This window comes from Neofelis nebulosa, chromosome 2, assembly GCF_028018385.1.
Source record: "Neofelis nebulosa isolate mNeoNeb1 chromosome 2, mNeoNeb1.pri, whole genome shotgun sequence".
In the NCBI taxonomy this organism is placed as follows: Eukaryota; Metazoa; Chordata; class Mammalia; order Carnivora; family Felidae; genus Neofelis; species Neofelis nebulosa.
In genome coordinates this window covers 5,548,524-5,566,742 of record NC_080783.1, presented here as the reverse complement: position 1 = coordinate 5,566,742, position 18,219 = coordinate 5,548,524, and the positions used below count along the sequence as shown (strand labels likewise).

General features: G+C 55.2%; 1 protein-coding gene across 3 annotated transcripts in view; it reads left to right on the top strand.

Annotated features, from left to right (window-relative positions):
* Positions 1 to 18,219, top strand: part of SH3BP4 (SH3 domain binding protein 4) — an 85,616-nt gene that overhangs the window by 27,178 nt on the left and 40,219 nt on the right. For 2 of the 3 annotated variants that reach the window (XM_058700494.1, XM_058700500.1), the window contains one exon: positions 8,729 to 8,797. The exons of the other annotated variant lie outside the window; for it this stretch is intronic. The gene's annotated coding sequence lies outside the window, so the exon portion shown is untranslated. The remainder of the gene's footprint in view (positions 1 to 8,728; positions 8,798 to 18,219) is intronic. 3 annotated transcript variants of the gene reach the window in all.

Here is an 18,219-nt window from a genome sequence, read left to right as displayed (position 1 = left end):
AGACAGCCAGCAAGGTCTGGCTTAATGACTGTCGGCCATCAGTGTGACAGGAGGTGTTCCAAGGATCATCAGAGAACGTTCAGATGTGTGTGGGAATGAGGGCGCAGGGCGCACGGGGATCACGGGCCGCACACCTGCAGAAGGACTTCTGTGCCGTGTGCCTGGCGTCCTCCCTTGAGACCTGCTGGGTGGCGCCTTCTCTGTGCCCCAGCAGCCCCTTCCCCTCCGAGGAGTCCTTGCTCCTCGTTCTGCGCTCGGACGAGGACTTTGTCTCTCCGTGTCTTCCGTTTCCAGCCTCGAATGTCCCTGCCTGCTTTCTCTTCCTTCCAGCTCCAGGATGCAAAACCCCAGTTTCTTACTTACCGCGCTGTCCCGCTGTGCTTTACGAGGAGCAGAGGCCCAGTGGGGATCTGTGAGACGACAGAGTGGCCGGTTGGCCCTCGAAGCTCGTGTCCCCCAAATCCGAATGAGCAGCAGCCCCCGAAGCTCGAGCCGCGTTTATAGTGGTGTTAACCTCTCCTGTTTAATCGGTGGTTGCTGATCAGGAAGGCAAGCGGAAGCAGGTGTCCAGAGCAGTCACTGGGCGGAGACACCGATCACACGGGTGCAGGTGGCTTTCTTGGGAAGTGCGAGATGGCAGTGAGAACCCACCTTTCACGTCCCCCGATAACCACCTGGACTGCCGCGTTCTGACCAGGACCCGGTTCCACACGTTCACCCTGTAGCTGGGAGCTGGGGGGACCAAGAGGGAGCTGATGTTCCACACAGCTATGCCCTTTGCCAGCCTTGCCGATGGGCAGGGGGGCACGGTGGTCGCCCAACCCCGTGCCCCCAAGGGAGACCTTTCCCCGGGCGCACACCGCTCCGATGGCTTTTCCAAGTTTGCAAGGTTTTCTTAACTCTTTCTTTTTTTCTTGTTTGAAGATTGCGTTTTTTTGTTTTGTTTTTTTTTTGAAGTTTTTTTTTTTTTTTTTTTTTTAATTTTTTTTTTCAACATTTTTTATTTATTTTTGGGACAGAGAGAGACAGAGCATGAACGGGGGAGGGGCAGAGAGAGAGGGAGACACAGAATCAGAAACAGGCTCCAGGCTCCGAGCCATCAGCCCAGAGCCTGACGCGGGGCTCGAACCCACGGACCGCGAGATCGTGACCTGGCTGAAGTCGGACGCCTAACCGACTGCGCCACCCAGGCGCCCCATGTTTTTTTTTTTGAAGTTTAATAAGTAGGATATTCCCCGAGGATGGGGACTGCTTTGCATTTCGGGATAACAATGTGCTTATCTCAACAAGGAGATCTAGAAACTGCAGATTCATTTCGGGTAAATAGTTAAAACTATAGAATGGTCCTCTTGTCACATTCGGGTCTCGGGCTTCAGAAAATGTTTATTCCAGTCAGTGATTCTGTCACTGACCCAGTTTCTATGCTTCGCGGGTAAGGCTTGTTATCTGCGGAGGGGAGCGGTCTGTGATGTGTAGTCAAATTTAACGAATTATGAATCATTTAAATGCCCCTGGTCAGTATCCTGCTCTTTGCTCCACCGCTCTGGCTGGGCTTTCTAAACTGTGGGTGTTTCCACGGTCCCCGCGGCGAGGCTGGCGGAGGCCCCCCGGGCCCCTTTACGAGGCTGAATAGCGGAGGGGGCTCTCGAGGGCCTTAGTCTGGGATGAGTCAGGCGTGGAAGGGAACTGGAATCGGTTGGAAAAGCCGACCCCGGGGGTCTCCAGCTGCATTTCTCCCTCTTGTCTCTTTCACTGTTGCTGAGGTGACAGGTTGCCAGGGTGAAGGTTGGACCCCAGGAGGGAGAATCCGAGAGGTCAGGCGGCTGGCGGCCCTGGGCTCTCCCTGCCGTCGGGGAGGGGCGAGCAAACACGGAGGGTGCCCCGGGGGAGGAGGTAGCCGTGGGGTTCTGGAACAAAGCCCGAGTCAGGTGATTCCCCGCCCTGCCCACCGCTGAGGCAAAGGGGTGAGACTTCCCACGGTCACAGCATCCGGACAGAGCCAGGACTCGAGTCCCTGTTCTGTATCTGACAGCGTCCGGGTGTTCAGCACACCAGACTTCGACTTGCGCCCTCGCCCAGGACTCACTCCTGAACTCCCTTCGCCTCGTTCAAGCGGCCCATTTGACTTCCTCCTGCTTGAAAAGCCCTGAGAGGTGTTTTTAATCTCCCTGCCTTGGAGACGTCAGTCTTACCGCAGCCTGCTCTGTCCTTCTCTGTTGGCTTTGCATTTGACCTTTCTTCTGTGGCTCGGTCACGGGTGCTGGCCTGGCACCGTGCCTCGTGACCCCTGCTCTCCGCCACCGGACCTCGGCTCGGCCATCTAAAGCGTCCAGTCTTCGTTCTCCCATCTCGGAAATGGGCTCAACAGTTCCTGCCTTGCCCACCTCACGGTGTCATTGTGGGAAACAGCCAAGAGGCTGAGTGGGAGGGTATGTGTGCAGCCATCATGCGTTGGTCCAGTGGTTCTCGAAGTCTGTTCCAGGCACCGGTCGCGTCACCGTCACCTGGTGGAGCCCAGCGGTCTGTTGTGGTGAAGCCTCCAGCGGGTCTGACCCGGGCTAGTCGGAGAACTGTTGCCTGATGCAAATGTTAAACGTTAGGTTCTCACCCGTCTATTTATTCCCCAGGCGTTTTGTGGGGTCTCTGCTCTTTAGTCGGCACCAAGTATCTGGTCTTGCGCGTTCCAAAGAGAAAAAAGAAAAGCCTAATTGGACGGACTCTAGCATGGCTCGGAGAGCCCTGTTTTACCCTTGAGGAAACCGAGGCGCAGACTCAAGTTAGGCCGTTTACCCGAGGCCGTCTAGCTGGTGAAGGGCCTAGCTGCCCCGTGGGCCCACGGACGACCTGCATCCACGCGGCTGCCTTCTGCCACCCGGGCCGCTCCCAGACGCCACTCCCTCCCTGACTGGAGCTCGTCTCCCTCCCACTTATTCGGGGGAAAAGTTACGGGGGCCAGACTCAAAAGCCCCGGATGCTGCCCTGGGGAAGCTGTCTCCTTCATTGTCACTTGGCCAGACGCTGGACTTACACTTCTAGTCCCCCACAGGAAGCCCAGGATCACAAGCGGGTCAGATCGCCCGCGTCCTTACGTAACCACCCAGCAAGGTGGAAAAGTTAGTCAAAGCCTGGAAGAACAACTTTCCTTTTTTTGTTTTTCTTTCTTTCTTTCTTTCTTTTTTTTTTTTTAATGCGAAAGCCCAGGCCCACGCATCTTCCATTGGGTGAAGGTCTTCTCCGAGCGAGTCTGAGAGCAGGGTCCGGCACGAACCACAGCAAACCCCCCTGTTTTCCGGCTTCAAGTCACATAACAGCACAAAGACGCCAGGGAAGCAGCCTGGGTCCAGTCGTCTTATTTTTTCCTCAGGTGTTCAGTGCCGTCTCATTTGGCCACCTGCTCTTAAGCGATTCACCTTCATGGAGCCTTTGCGGAATATTCCAGCTGATTTTCGTGGAAGCTGCCCTTGTGCACACTTGGCCGTTTGTTTCATGTGATCGTTAAATACAGAAAGATTTCCGTAACAGCCCCCACCCCGCCCACCAGCTGCAACCAGAGGGGACAGAAACCCAGAGGACGAGAGGCAGCGTCTGGCCACAGGAGTGTGAATCCACGTGTCTGAGACAGAGAGGGGACAGAGAGTGCCTCTGTCACACACACAAACGGAAGCCTCCCCCTGGGGAGGAGGGACAGCCAGAAACGCCGGCCATCGCACACAGTGACCAACCACGGACTTGTTCCCACGTCAGGTGCCCCGGAGGAACCCACAAGTCGTGGAGAGTGAACGGGTGGACCCGTAAAGAAACCACCATGGGTGGCTGGCGGTCTGTCTCAATAAACCCCTGTCCCCTTGTGCTTAATTTTCCGGGGTTTTTTTTATTTAATTTTTTTGTGTTTATTTATTTTTGAGAGCGAGAGACCCAGAGCATGAGTGGAGGGAGAAAGAGAGAGGGAGACACGGAATCCGAAGCGGGCTCCAGGCTCCGAGCCGTCGGCATGGAGCCCGACGCGGGGCCCGAACCCACGAACCACGAGGTCATGACCCGAGCCGATGTCAGACGCTCCGCCGACTGAGCCCCCCAGGCGCCCCATTTGTGCTTAACTTTCAATACAGGTTTAATACAGGAGAGAGGAAAGGCTATTGCTTCTCACATACCCTGTAAGACTTGAAATGTTGTGTAATTATGGGAAAAGTCCGTGAGCCGGGTCCCCATTCTGTGTGAGGAAAGTTCAGCACATACGTCAGGTGAGATTTCAGACACTTTCACTTGGCTCTGTAATCCACCACCAGGCTAAATACGCTGTCCGTTAACAGTGTCGAGTTTCAATTTTGATAACTTTAGATACAAAGGTCATTGCCCGTTACCAAAGTGCCACGTTTTCAGTTTTATTAATTGGTTATCTTGGAGTGGGATGGTTTTCTTCCGTGATGAAAAGCCTGGGGTGAAGTCCAAGGTCAGGCCAGGAGATCCCGCTTTGTCTTGAGGGTCACTTGCATAAAAACTACTGGTGTTGCCCTTGGGGGTCGGGATGGGGGGGGGGGGCGTCACCGCTGCCCATGGGAGGTCAGGGATGCCTCCATTACTGAGGTCAGAGGTAGGTCTAGATAACCATTTTGAATTGATGAAGTTTGCCTTTGGGGCCAGTTCTCTCTTCTGTTTCTGGCCACAACCCCTATTGTTTTCTTTCCCTCCTTGTTGCCATATCTCCTCCTACCTAACATCTTGGCCAGCACGTCTGGCGTTTAGCCAGGCACCTGTGGATATATGCCCACTTCCCTTTGGCCTGAGCCAATCGCGGCCTGGCCCTCTGCCCCATTGCGCAAGTAGGGCCTGGAGGGAAATGGGGTCGGCCGACTTTCCCCGTAGAAGGTCAGACAGCGACTCTTTCTGGCTTCGTGTCCCGTCTCCGGCCCGGCTGCTGAGTCCTGGACATACAAAAGAACTAAGGACAGAACGTACACACACGGGTATGGCTACGTTCAATACAACTTGACTTATGGCCACTGCACCTTGCATTTCATAGGATGCTCACGTCACGAAACGTTCTTGTGTTTGTTCCCCCCAAACTATTTACGAATGTAAAAACATTCTTCGTTCGTGGGCCACGCGAAGACAGATGCAGCACCGGATTTGGCCCTTGGGCCAAAGTTTGCCGCTGATAGAGGACGGGAATTTAACGGGTTCTGCTTTCTCCTCTTGTTCTGCTACTGTGGTCCCTTTTAGGACCGCTGTGCGATGAGGGGGAGCCAGTTCCTGCCGTGGAGACACTCCGGAGTCCAGCAGGCTCGGGGTGCGAAGGTTCCTTCAGCACATGGATCCGTACATGTCCCTCGTGGCGGCTTGGAAACCTCAGCAAGTCTGCCATTCCCACAGCAGCCCCTGAGGTGGACGAGAGGGATCATGGGAATTTCTTTTCCCGTCTCGCAGAGACGGCGTTATGGATTCCTAGGGCTGCTGTAGGCGCGTCTGTCCCACGTCTTCCCCCTGCTTCTGGTGATTCGCTGGCCACCCTTGACGTTCCTTGGCTTGTGGACACATCCCCTGATCTCTGCCTCTACCTTCACATGGCGTTATCTGTGTGCGTGTGTGTGTGTGTGTGTGTGCGCGCGCACGTGTGCGTATGCATGCGCGCCTCCAGATCTCCCCCTCTGTAAAGTCAGATAGGATCAGGGCCCACCCTAAGGACCTCGTTTTCCTTCCATTCCCTCCGTAAAGACCCTATTTCCAAATAAGGTCACATTCTGAGGTCCTGGGGGTTAGGGCAAGACTCCAACATAGGAACGTGTGGGGCGGGGGGCACAATTCCCCTGTTACAACAGAGGAAATGGAAGGCCTGGCTGAGCGTCTTGTTGGTGACCGTCCTGGGGTGAGAATGTAGGGCCAAGCTGTCACCTCTGTGTTGGTATGAATATAGTTTCCCGTCTAAATGTCACCAGCCTCTTAGTATTCATGCACCCAGCCTTCCAGACCTTTTTCAAGTAGGGTAAACCCTCTGTACTTGTGTCTTCAGCCGAGACCGTAAGCTGCTAAAACAGCTACTGACAGGTGCACAGGGACATTGGACTGTGGGCAAAGACACTTGTGTTTGGAGACTCCCCAGATCAACAGAATCTTGTATATCCTCCGCGTTGCTTTTTGACAGCTCGGTGGTTCTTGGAGATTTCCCTTAATTTTGTCCAATGACAGCGTTGACGTTTCTTGAAATAAAACCAGGGAGTGAGGCGTCTTCCCGACTTCAGGACTTGATGCCCACTTGACGAACATGCATTAAGTCCTGTGGATTCTTCTGGGGGGCCGTGGGGACTGGGGGGCCCACACAGGCATATGGCCACTCCCTGGGGAGAGCAGCGCCTCCCCGAAATATCACACCAGCTCTCCTCCAGGAAAGCTGGTCTCTGTGCAGAAACCTGGGGCTTTTGGAGGGGTGGAGCATGGAGCTAGGGAGTTGGAGAGGGGCCAGCAGGTCCTGTCCACTCAATCCATCCCCCCTGGACCTCCCGGGCAGGACCATTCACAGCCAGACCCTCTCCCTTCCTGCACTCTCAACACCGAATTGCCAGAGGGTTCCGTGTGCGTGTGTGTGCACGCGCACCAAGTACCTGCCCAGGGTCCAACACAGACAGCTCTGAGCCAGCTTGTTGGGCAACACGGGGTATTAGGTATAAGGTAGGAGCTGACCCAGTCACCCCCCCCTGTCTGCCAGAGACTCGTGTGATGCAATACAACTCAGCTTCAGGGCCACGGGTCTGTAAGCGAAAGTTCTCTCCCTAAATAATCCTCTGGAAGGAGCGAATGGAGAGCCCAGAGAGCTTGCAAGGTCCTTACCCCAAATGCCGAGTGACTCAGCCCTTCATTCAGCAGTGAGTAAGCGTGTTGTGGTAATCTCTTCACGAAGAAAAATCCTGGCAACGTTTTCGAGTTAAGACGAGGTAGCAGCCTGCAGTTTCCCAGCAGACGTTTATTTTGTGCCTGGGAGATGGGCTCTGGGTAGCCCGGGGCGGGGTGAGCCGCAGCAGGGGTGAGGGAGGCCAAGGCAGGGACCACGTGGAGGTGCTCCTCCAGAACTCCGGCCTCGCCGGCCTCCCAACTACCCAGCCCGCACAGGGACCAGAGCAGGGGAACGAGGCCCCCCCCAGAGCTGGCACCCGGTCAGAACGAGGCTCGAGATTCCCAAGACCCCAGCCAAGATTGGAGGGGTTTGGGGAAGAGGAAAGGAGGCACCCCGAGTTCTGGCGTAGGCTGGTATCGTGACTTGGGAGGAGTGACTTTTCGCAATGGGAAACGCGGGCTATCCTGTCCTCACCGTCGAACAAATTGGGATCAGAGAAGTCTGAAGACGCAGAAGCCCCCGTGAGCCCCCTTGTGTTAACATTGTCACCACCTCCTGTCCTTTCTCGGCGCCTTGAGCACATTATCCCCTTTTAACGTGATGAGGTCTCCGTTCTGTCTTGCCATCAGTCTTCCAAGGGCTGTGAGCACCTTGCTGAATATTCGGGGAGTCCCTTGAGTCTCCTTGAGTCTTGGTGAATATTCGGGGAGTTCCTTGGCCCCCGTGGGTAGCAAGGTGGACGCATCCCAAACCAACGTGCCGGGTGGACAGCGGCCTCTGGTTTCCTGTGCCTTGAACATCCTGTCCCCACCCCCCGCCTTTTTCTGACTCTTTTAGGATCTAAATCTTCTGTCGTGTTTGAATATATTTTCTCACATTGTTGCCTTTTTCAGCGCTCGTTGACTTTGATCGAGCTGTCTGCCTTGCCTCTGTGATTTCATTCATTGCTTGCGAAGTTTAGAAGTTCTGTCTACCTCGAGATTAACTGTGTACGTGCCACATTTTCTCTTCGCTTCGGGTTGGTTTCTTCCTCTGTCCCCACGCCCTTCTGTACATCTAGAAATTGTTTACGTTTGAAGCCCCCGGGGAGGGGGGGGGGAAGTGGGAGGGCAGACAACATACTCCCCGCCCCCTCCCCATCTCAGATCCCAGGGAATGAATGATTCCTAATGATGCCCCTTTTCATCGCGTGTGAAATATTTACACGGAAGAGGGTCTGTTCCGGGGAAGGGGCAGGGGGCCAGGGGGCCTTGATTTAAGGAGGGCCTCCAGAATGAGATTTCAGCCTCACATTCCACGACGTGATGGGGCCGGGAGGCAGTGGCTGAGAGTCACGCATTGGTGACCTTCAGTCCCGCTGCTCTGTCCTGCCGTCCCTGCTTCAGGAGTCCTTCGCGGCCGTGGGCTCTGTAGCGTCGCGTTAGCTAGGTGGGATTCGAACCACCTCCTCCTGAGCGGCCCTGCGTGCTGTGCGTGAACTGGACTGTGTCTCTGGGGTTCAGCTCCTGAGATTGTCGTGTGGGGCTAAGACTGCCGGTCTCTGCGGCAGATGTAAGATCAGGTGAGGGAAAACACAGCACCGGGGAAAAAAAAGCCCTTGTCGCAGGCCGGGCTGCCCGGGAGGCCAACTCTGACACAGGTCTTTGTGTGGGAGGTTGACTGGGGGGATGCATGCTTGGGGTCCGCCCTGCCGGGGCAGGGCTTGCAGAGGGAAAGCGGGGCCGCAGTGGGTCTCAGGGACTCCTGGGGGGAGTAGGGTGGGGGCGGCTGTCCGGGGAGGGTCCCCAGCATCCCCACCTTGCCGTGCGAACGTGGCTCGGAGCACAGGGGACTCTAGACCTGGAACGGGTTCCGGCCGACCGACGCCCTGAACCCTAGGCCCCCCCCCCTTGTGTCTTGCAGCCCCCCCCTTCTCTGGAAGGAAGGCCGGTTCCCGGGACTTCTGCTCTGACGTCTGGAAGCCCGTGGCAGGTAAGCCGCGCAGGCAGGGTGTTGGGGTGGGTGGCCGCCCCGGGCCTGCTTCGTGGAGACTGTGTGTGGTGTCGTGGCCAATGTGCACAGACCCGGATGGGGAGATGGGCCCGTACACCTGCAGAGCAACTCCCAAGGGAGGAGTCACTTCTGGAAGCTTCCTGGCCGTTTATCGCACGGCACACATCTCCCTTGGGGCTCTCTTGTCTTCTTATCCTCCTCCGCTCTCAGGGTCCCCAACACGGGAAGGTCAGGTGGCACCGGTGACTTCCCTTTCTGGTGCCAGGAACATTCTCGCTCTACCCAGAAACCAGATGGGCAGCTTGCTCTGCCCTAACAGCCATGGGGCAGAGCCCAGGTTGGCTGTCCTTCTGTGTATGCACAAAGGAGTTATTCTTACAACGGGAGAGGTTATGAGCTCCCAAACAATGACCACCGGCGACGGGGTGCGGGTTGAGAGAGTGCCATGTGGCCGCGGTTACGGGTCGCCCACCCCGGAGCTCTGGGAGGGCATTTGTCCCAGAAACGCGTTGGCAGGACGTTAGGAGGAAGCATTACCAGCCGTCACCAGGAGCAGGCGTGCCGCAGCAGCGAGAAAGAGAGAATGGTGTCCTCGTAGAACGTTCCCGGGTATTTTCTTGGCTTTTCCTTTTTTTTTTTTTTTTTAACTTTTACTATTGAAGGTGCAGTTGACATACAGTGTTACTTTGTGAGTTCCAGGCGCACCATGTCGTGACCGGATAAGTCCGGATGTAACTCCCTGCTCCTCGGGGAAGTGGAGTCCGCATGGGATTCCACTCCAAAGTGGGATCCTAGCAGCTCGTGATTCTTACTCGCTTGGCCAGCCATGGGACAGTCACCTCGGTGGGGTCGTCTACACAGCGTGGTGCAGGCTTCCTGTGTTTAAAAACCACACACGGGGTGCCTGGGTGGCGTAGTCGGTTAAGCGTCCGACTTCAGCCAGGTCACGATCTCGCGCTCCGTGAGTTCGAGCCCCGCGTCAGGCTCTGGGCTGATGGCTCGGAGCCTGGAGCCTGTTTCCGATTCTGTGTCTCCCTCTCTCTCTGCCCCTCCCCCGTTCATGCTCTGTCTCTCTCTGTCCCAAAAATAAATAAAAAACGTTGAGAAAAAAAAATTAAAAAAAAATAAAAACCACACACGTGTCCTCCCCCGGGTGAAAGGATCAGATAGAATTACATGGAGCCTCTGGGTAGGAGAGGGGAGCTCGTAAGGAGTGGCTTAGAGGCTGCTGCCTTCCAGATCGTGTCTGAGTGATAAAAGCCCTTCCCAATGAAGTGGACAGCTGCTTGACTTCTTCCAGGTTTTTCCTTAAGCCTTATGTATCCTCTGTTCAACTGGGGAGGGGGCTAGATGGCTGGATTCTGTTCCAACATTCTTATCCCCCCACCTTGTAGATCAGGTCTCCTTGTTGCCCAGTATCTGCAAGTGCTTTAGGACGGAAAGAATGTTGGGGATGTCTGCAGGTTACGCCCTGGGGGCTTTTAATAGTGATGTAAGGAATTTAGGAGCCTTCTGACCCCAGGGTCAGTGCGGGGGGGGGGGGGGGGGGGGGCGGGGCGGGGGGGGCCCTCCGCCCCGCCCCGCCCCCAACACTGCAGTCTCAGGATTTAAAATACTTCTGCCCTTGCCTTATAAGTACAGCCCCTTGCCCTGGAGGCTGTGGTCTGTTTGGATTGCAGCAAAACCCAGTGAAAGCCCTCCAAATTCCTAGCATTCTTCTGGCCTGGCATTGGCCAGAATGCCAGGGGTTCTGAAATCAGCGAGCAAACACGAAGCTTGGTTCTTTTCTCTAGATAAACGTGATAGACACCAGTGGGTCGTACCACATGACTCCCTGTCCGACCCCCACGTGGTCTCATCCCCGGGGTTGGATGCGGGGTGTAGCTTGGCAAGTGCAGGCCACCCCCTCCTGAGTAAACAGCAGGAAGTTAGTGGGAGCCCCTGCCTGGGACCCCTCTCCTACCCCAGCAGCAACCTGAGCGGTATTCACGTGGCTTGCTTTTCCTGGCATTGAACCAGGCAGGGTTCCCGGGGCGGCAGGTTGTCTGTGAAGAGGAAGCAGGCTGGTGGGACAGCGCCTTCCTTCTAGACAGGAGCCAGAGTGGTGCCCCTTGTCTCTGTCTTGGCATAAAGGGCTCCCAGGAGCCTGGAGAGCTTGTTTTGGGGGCTGAAATTTAGGGGAGTGGATGTGTGTCCTACAGCATTTAAAGAGATCATCTGTTGGCTGTGGCCAAAAAAAAAAGAGGGGGGAGGTTCTTAACATATGTGGTCAGTGTTTGTGGCTTTCCCCCCACGGGAACATAAATGCAGTTTTTTCTTTGTGCATTTTAATATTCAAGACCTGATTTGTGTCAAGTTCATCGTGCGGTGGGGCTTCCCGGGGTTTCAATGGGGATGTGCAGAGTTTTGCTGGTGCCCGATTCTGTGATTTGCCTGTCATCCCAGCAACTCCGAGTTAGAGTCTTAACCTGTTAGCGAGCGCCTTGTTACCACCGCCAGACATGGTTTGTTAAAGCACCTGCTTTAATGTTGGCTGCTCAAGTTGATGGACCAAGGCAGGGAGCAGAAATGAGCCCCGACTCTGTTTCTCATCACTTTAAGACCAGTGTGAGTGGCCGTGTCGCCGTGTCTCCAGCAAGTACCAGAACTTGGCCCTCCATCTCCTAGGGAAGTGTGCCAGCCGAGGGCAGAGCGCCGTTCCTCCTCCGCAGGGGAGACCGAGGCTCGTTCCCACGGTTCTGCCAGTGCCTGGGAAGGCTTCCAGTCACCACCCTCCGCACGTTGTGTCTGCTCAAGCCCTGCGACACTCTTGTTGTCCTGCCCATTTTACAGATCAGAGATGTGGCTCAAGGGAGTACCTCATTCAAGTTCAAGTTCAGAGAGTCATTAGTAAGTAGAGAATCCCAATCCTGGAGCCCACCTCGTGTGCCCTAAGGCACTCCTTCCTTGCCCGCCCCCCTTTACCTTGGTCCTGGGAGGGCGCTTCATGGCTCACGTGGGCTAGGGTCTCTGGGTCCAGTGCTGGCCAGTGGAAACAAATTGCAAGCCACAAACGTGAGCCACAGAGCTAATTCTTAGAGTAAACAGCTGATCACGTTTCTTTTAGAACTCTAAATTTACCTGAAAGTCAAGGATACGATTCAGGAATGAGTTGCTCTTAAAGGAAGCTACCTTTCAGCTACCTGGATTCCTCTTCTGGAGGAGGGCCGGCCCTGGCCAGGTGCCCTCTGTCTAGACCACGTCAGAATCACCTGCTAATTCTTTTCAGGGGCTACTTTTCAGACCGGCGATCTCCAGACCTTTCTGATTGTGTGGGGTTTGGGAGTGTTTTGTGTTGTTTTGCAGTGAAATTCGTGTAACATCCAGTTCGCCATTGTACTTTATTTATTGATTGATTATTTAAAAAAATTTTTTTAATGTTTATTTATCTTTGAGAGAGAGTCAGAGCGTGATCAGCGGAGGGGCAGAGAGAGGGAGGCTCAAAGACATAGAATCCGAAGCAGGCTCCAGGCTCTGGCACAGAGCCAGACGCAGGGCTCGAACCCAGAATCTGTGAGACCACGACCTGAGCTGAAGTTGGATGCTTAACCAAGTGAGCCACCCAGATGCCTCTATTTTTTTTTTTTTTTTTTTTAATTTTAGAGAGTGAGAACGCACACACAGGTGCACATGAGAGCGAGCAGGGGAGGGACAGAGAGAGAGAGAGAGAAGGAGGGAGAATTTTAAGCAGGCTCCACACTCAGCGCGAGCGTGACGCGGGTCTCGATCCCACGGCCCTGGGATCATGACCTGAGCCGCCCAGGTGCCCCTCAGTTAACCGTTTTAAAGCGTACCATTTCCTGGCATCTAGTGCCTTCCCCGTGTTGTGTAGCCACCGCCTCTCTCTGGTTTGCAACGTTTTCATCACCCTGGGAGAAGAGCCTGCACCCGATAAGCAGTTACTCCCATCGTCCCCCTGCCCCCCCGCCCCCACCCCCTGGCTACCACTGAGCGGTTATTTTTTGCAGTTTGGGTCTGGCCCCTGTGTGTACGGTTGTTGAGAGCCTCTTTCATATGCCCTTGAGACAGAGCAGGCTAAGGCCCGCATTGTCCATGGAGTGACTCCCAGGCCTGCTTGGACTGCCCCTGGCCAGATGACCTAGAGGCACCCGTTGTGCACCTGCCGAGCGTGGACACCCCCTGGGGCAGGGGCTGACCTCACAGGGTCAGAGGGGGTGACCCAGGAGCAGGCACAGGGCAGCCCCTCAGCCATGCGTCCAACCTGAGACAGCACTCAGCCTCTTTCAAAACCTCTGCGTGAAAATGCCTCACATCGGTGCCGCCTCATTAAGTCAAGGGTGCAGTTGAATCTGAGTGAGGTCGCCGGCCAGCAAAGTACAATCTGGGGAATGTGGACAGATGAGAAACCCGAGCCACTCCCGGTGAGGGGTTACGCTCAGAATGGCACCTGCCTTCTTAAAAGCCTCCTGTGTTAGCTGTGTTAACCCTCCTACCCGGCCTGCCTGAGGACAGATGAGAAATTTTTAACATACTTGAGGGTTTGGAGATAAAAGGTGTGAGTGAAGGAAGAGTCCACCATTGTTTATTTCAAGAGCCTCCCAAACTCTGGCTAAACCCCCGCTCAGACGACAAAGAACCGATCTAATCAGAAACTCCCACATTTTCCTATCTCTCTGGCTTGAGTTTACCCCTTTGTTAGTTCATTGTTTAAAGCTGCCGGGCCGGCTGCACTTGGGAAGGGCAGAGTGAGTGTATTTTATTCTCTGGTCAGAAAGCGTCCACGCAAAGAGCTTAGCGCTTTCATCTGGCCTGAGTATAGACGAGTTTCAGTTATGAGCCCGTGAGCATTTCGCCTACGTTAATTTCCTTGGCCTTCACTTTACTTGTCTGTAAAAATAGAGCCAGTGTCTAGAAAGTTCCTTCAGGTCAAATCCAATTAAATATGCACTCCAACTTGCTCAAGAGTGGGGCGCCCGGGTGGCTCAGCAGGTTGAGCAGCTGACTTCGGCTCAGGTCACGAGCTCACGGTGCGTGGGTTCGAGCCCCGTGTCGGGCTCTGTGCTGACAGCTCGGAGCCTGGAGCCTGCTTCAGATTCTGGGTCTCCCTCTCTGTCTCTGTGCCTCTCCCACTTGTGCTCTGTCTCTTTCTCTCTCTCTCTGAAAAATAAGTAAACATTAAAAAACTTTTTTTTAAATAAAAACTTGCTCAAGAGGAAGAAAAAGGATTATTAGAAGGATCGAGACCAAGCATAGGGTTACGGAGGACCCGAGAACCAGGATTTGAGAAATGAAGCTGCTTTCCAAGAATTGGATGCCCACCCCCGCCCCCCTTCTCCTCACCCCTTCATGCTTCTGCCCTGTCACCTGGCCTCTGCTGCTCACCCAGCGTGCACCTGGCCTAGGAATGGCCTCCAGCCAATGCACCGCAGTCCTCAGCGGGACCTGCCCCTGGGCCATGTTGGCTTCCGGCACTCGGGAGTCGCTTGGGCCAGCTCATCTTTTTGGGCCAGTCCTCGCTGAGTCGTTGGGTCAGCAGGCAGGTCGTGGACTGGCTCTCTGGTAGGGGGTGTCCCTCGCGGATCCATCAGGGGGATGGGCGCGGGGCCACGGGCGTGTCCCTGGGCCAGGCAGTGACGGCTGATGGTCCTCCCGGGCAGCTGAGGAGGAGATCTGCATTCACCCTCACCTGGACTTACATGCAGTTTCCTTTCCCTCCTTCCCTCTCGCCTCCCCCCTCCCTCCTCTTCCTTCCTTCGGGACCTGGCCCCACCCCATCATTTTGGACTAGCCATTTAGCCCCTCTGGGCCTTCCTTTTCTCGTGTCTTTATTGAGGGACCGAGCATCCGCCATGTGGCTCCTCCGAACATGCAGTTAATGTGGTCAAGGGGGCAGCCCTCCCCTGACATTTCGGTCCACGCTGCCCGTCAGGCACGTCGCCCTCCCCACCTCGGGCTGTCCCGAGGGTCCCAAAGGTCACAAGAGGGATTAACATGCCCCACTGGCCAGAGTGAATGACTTGGGGCCCCTCTTTCCAAGAAGTGAGCAGCTGGCCTGCGGGACGGCCGGGCAGAGGCGCCAGCCTGGACCTTCCTGGCACACTCTGGCGGTGTTTTGTAGGCTGTCGTTGGGCAGATGCATGTCCTGGAGCTCTACCTGTGATGCGCCCGGGACCTGCTTTCCGCTCTGTCGAGAGCAGGAAGGGACTTAGAAGACCCTGGGGCCAAGCCTTGCATTTGACAGGAGAGGAAGCAGAAACTTAAAAAAAGCCGGCGTCTGTCCAAGCTCAGCATTTTCCCAAGGTCACGGTGTCTTCCCAAGGTCACGGTGTCTTCCCTTGACCACCTGGCCGTCTGCTATCCCAACAGGTCAGGGGTCCGCCCTGGTGAGGGTCTGTCGTGTTCTACACTGTGTGGTGTGCCTGTCGCCTTGGCTCCTTGTGAACACGGACCCCCGTCCCCCATGCCCCCCATCCACCCCCCAGGCCTCCCTGGACTCTGTGCTCAGTAAACACAACTTGATCCTTTTTCCTTCCTTTTCTGTCGTCACTGGAAATCCTGTTTACACTCTGTTCCCTGTAGGAGCTGGAATGTGCAGCCTCCTTCAGTTGTCCTTGAAATTGTGTCACCGAGTGATGCTTTAGGTTGGCCTAGGCTGGCCTCTGACAGTGTCCACCACCCTCTGGGTTGCTCCTTGTTCTCTCGAACATCATGTTTATCAGAAGCAAGCAGATGTGTTTCACCTGGGGCCCACGGCCTCCTAGCGTGGCCCTTCTAGAGAGTCTGTGGCAGAACTTTACAGGTACAGGTGGTTTTCTGAAGAGAAAGCCTGTAAGCCCTTACCAGGTTTCTCAAAGGATTTGCACCCTCAAAAAGGCAACAGTTCTGGACTTGGAAGAAAGCCCAAGACAGGCTTGGAGATCAGATAAATTGGAGATAAATTAAGCGGGGGTCGGGTCCGACCGAGGCACCGAATCTCTCTCCTTGGCTGGAGTACTGAGCGGAAACCAATGTGGAACTGGACAGAAACTGGTTAAATCTCTTCTTTCTTTACCTTCCCTTTATTTCTTTTGCTTTTTGTTCAATGCAGATATTATTTGCTCAGCTACACAATGGGGAAGACTTGGCTTATGAAAATGCTTTGGATTTTCAAAAAAACAACACACGAAGAGCAAAGGCGCCATGCAGGTGGCTAATGGAAACCCAGCGTCCAGATCAAGGGGCAGCATCCACGTTACCAGCAGGCCTTCCATGGGTCCCCCCGAATTGTTTAGGTTCCACGGCGTTGAGGTCTTGAAGCAGCATTAGAAGAGGAATTAATGAATTGTGGCTTTCAAAGGAGGCTGTTTCTTTTTAATGAATGGTACAGGAAGTCCTGGGGCCAAAGTCAGATCTGGCAAAGAGGAAGCTTCAGGAAGAGAAATGTTACTTGTATAGTGTTTGAAGACCTCTTCTGTAGCTTTGTTTCGTATTTAAATTTCGTGCGGCACTTTACAGTTTGCAAAGCTGTCTTAGATTTGTTCTTGATCTCTGAAGGGAGAGGTAGAGCGAGCCACATATTAACTACTAGCCTCGTCATACAGATGAGGGAGATTTGTGCCTCGTAGAAACTGAACGGGGATTAAAGTGAGGTCAGACAGAACCTTCCAACCTCAGCACCGTCACCCAGGGTCCCCATAATAAGAGATCTGGGGTCCCGCGGTGGAAGGCTAAAAGCAGGGTTCTGGAATTGTCCATCTGGAGAAGTCGCCCGACTCTAGCGGAGTCCAGGGGCTCCTGGATGGGCCTGACGGGAACAGTGCTCACCAGATTCCTATCTGGCTTGGATTTCTTGATTTCAGAGGGATTTAATGAGAACCAGGCCCCCATCTGCCAGGGCGTGAAGATTGATCAGGGGGCAGATTTGCATATAAGTCACCAGAAAATAGTTTGCCCACCTTGGGATGCCAAGTGTCTGTGGAAATTTCAGGGCACCACACGGGAGTCGGCGTCAGAGTGAATCTGAATGAGGCTGCGTGAGGCCCATCGAGGGGCCCTGTGGGCGGGGGGTGGCCGGGAGGCAGAAGGCAGCACCCTCACTTTGCAGTCCTCCGGCGAGGCTGGACCAGCACGACCCAGAGAGTCTCTGCTGGCCCCAGAGTCCCGACTCAGGGGGGGACTTACATCCTACAGACCCAGGCCACGGAGGCCAGGCTCCCGGTTCATGGATTTGGTGTGAGGGGAGCAGACGCTTTGGTGAGCGCATCCTGGCTCGGGGGTGGGGGGGGTGGGGTGCAGCCGCTGTGTGTTGCTTTACCGGTTGGGAGAAGAAGAACCCTCTTGACCAGCGTGGTTCTGCAGGGCTGCGGTCCAGACCCCGGAGAGAACCTGTCTGGGTGACTAACAGCTGTGTGGCCCCAGTGACTGACCCGCTGTTGTGCCTTAATTTGCTCATCTGTAAAATGGGAATGAGGAGCTGCAGTTACGAGAGCGTGGTGCCTTCACGACTGCGCTCCCACCTCGTACAGAAGCGCATCTGTGGATAGAGCTGGTCCCGCAGGGACGGTGACAGGGGCTGGAGGCTGGGGGACGTTGCGTGTCTGCGTCCAAGTGGCTCCAGGGCCCAGCCCTGGCCTCCCTCAGCTGGACCATGGGCACCCCCGTGTGTTCCCGCTTTTGCTTAGTGAGCCGGAGTTGGGTCTTGAGAGCCGCAAAAAACACCCGAGCTGGCCCCACACCTGTCTCTGTTCGGGGCGTGCGGCCGCAGCGGGACCCCAGTGCTCCCCGGTTCTCTGTCAGCACCTCTGGCCACTACCGCCTCGATCCCGCCTGTTCGCGGCTTCTTCTGCGCCTGCTTTTCCCCCCGAGTTTTCCTTTCCTTTCTCCTGACTGCACGTTAAGTTCCTTTTGTCCTGTAGTGGTTTCTTCCTGGTTGTAACTGACACAAGCCTCCGTGTGTACACGCTTCTCAGCGAAGGCGTCTTTTCGGACCGTTGGCCCAGCACAGACACAACATTTTAGCCCCTTAATGGGTTCCTGACGGGCACATTTTGAAAGCGCCCCAATTGAGCGATGTTCGGCATAGTCACGAAGTGGTGCAACCACCACCTCTGTCTAGTTCCAAAACATTTTACCCAAAAAGAGACCTGTGAGCAGCCACTCGACCTCCCTCCGTGGCCCCAGCGCTGGAAACCGCGAACCCGCTCTCCGTCTCTGTGGATATGTGCCTGCCTGGAGCCCCACGATGTGTGACTTTTTGTGACCGTCTTCTTCACACCCCCCAGAGTGTTCTCAGGGGGTCATCCGTGTTGGGGCATGTGTCAGAATTTCCTCTCTTTTGTGAAGAGTAACGACCATTGTGTGGCTGGACCGTGTCTTGTCGGCTTCTTCCGTCCGTGGACACTTGGGCTGTTTCTTCCTCTTGG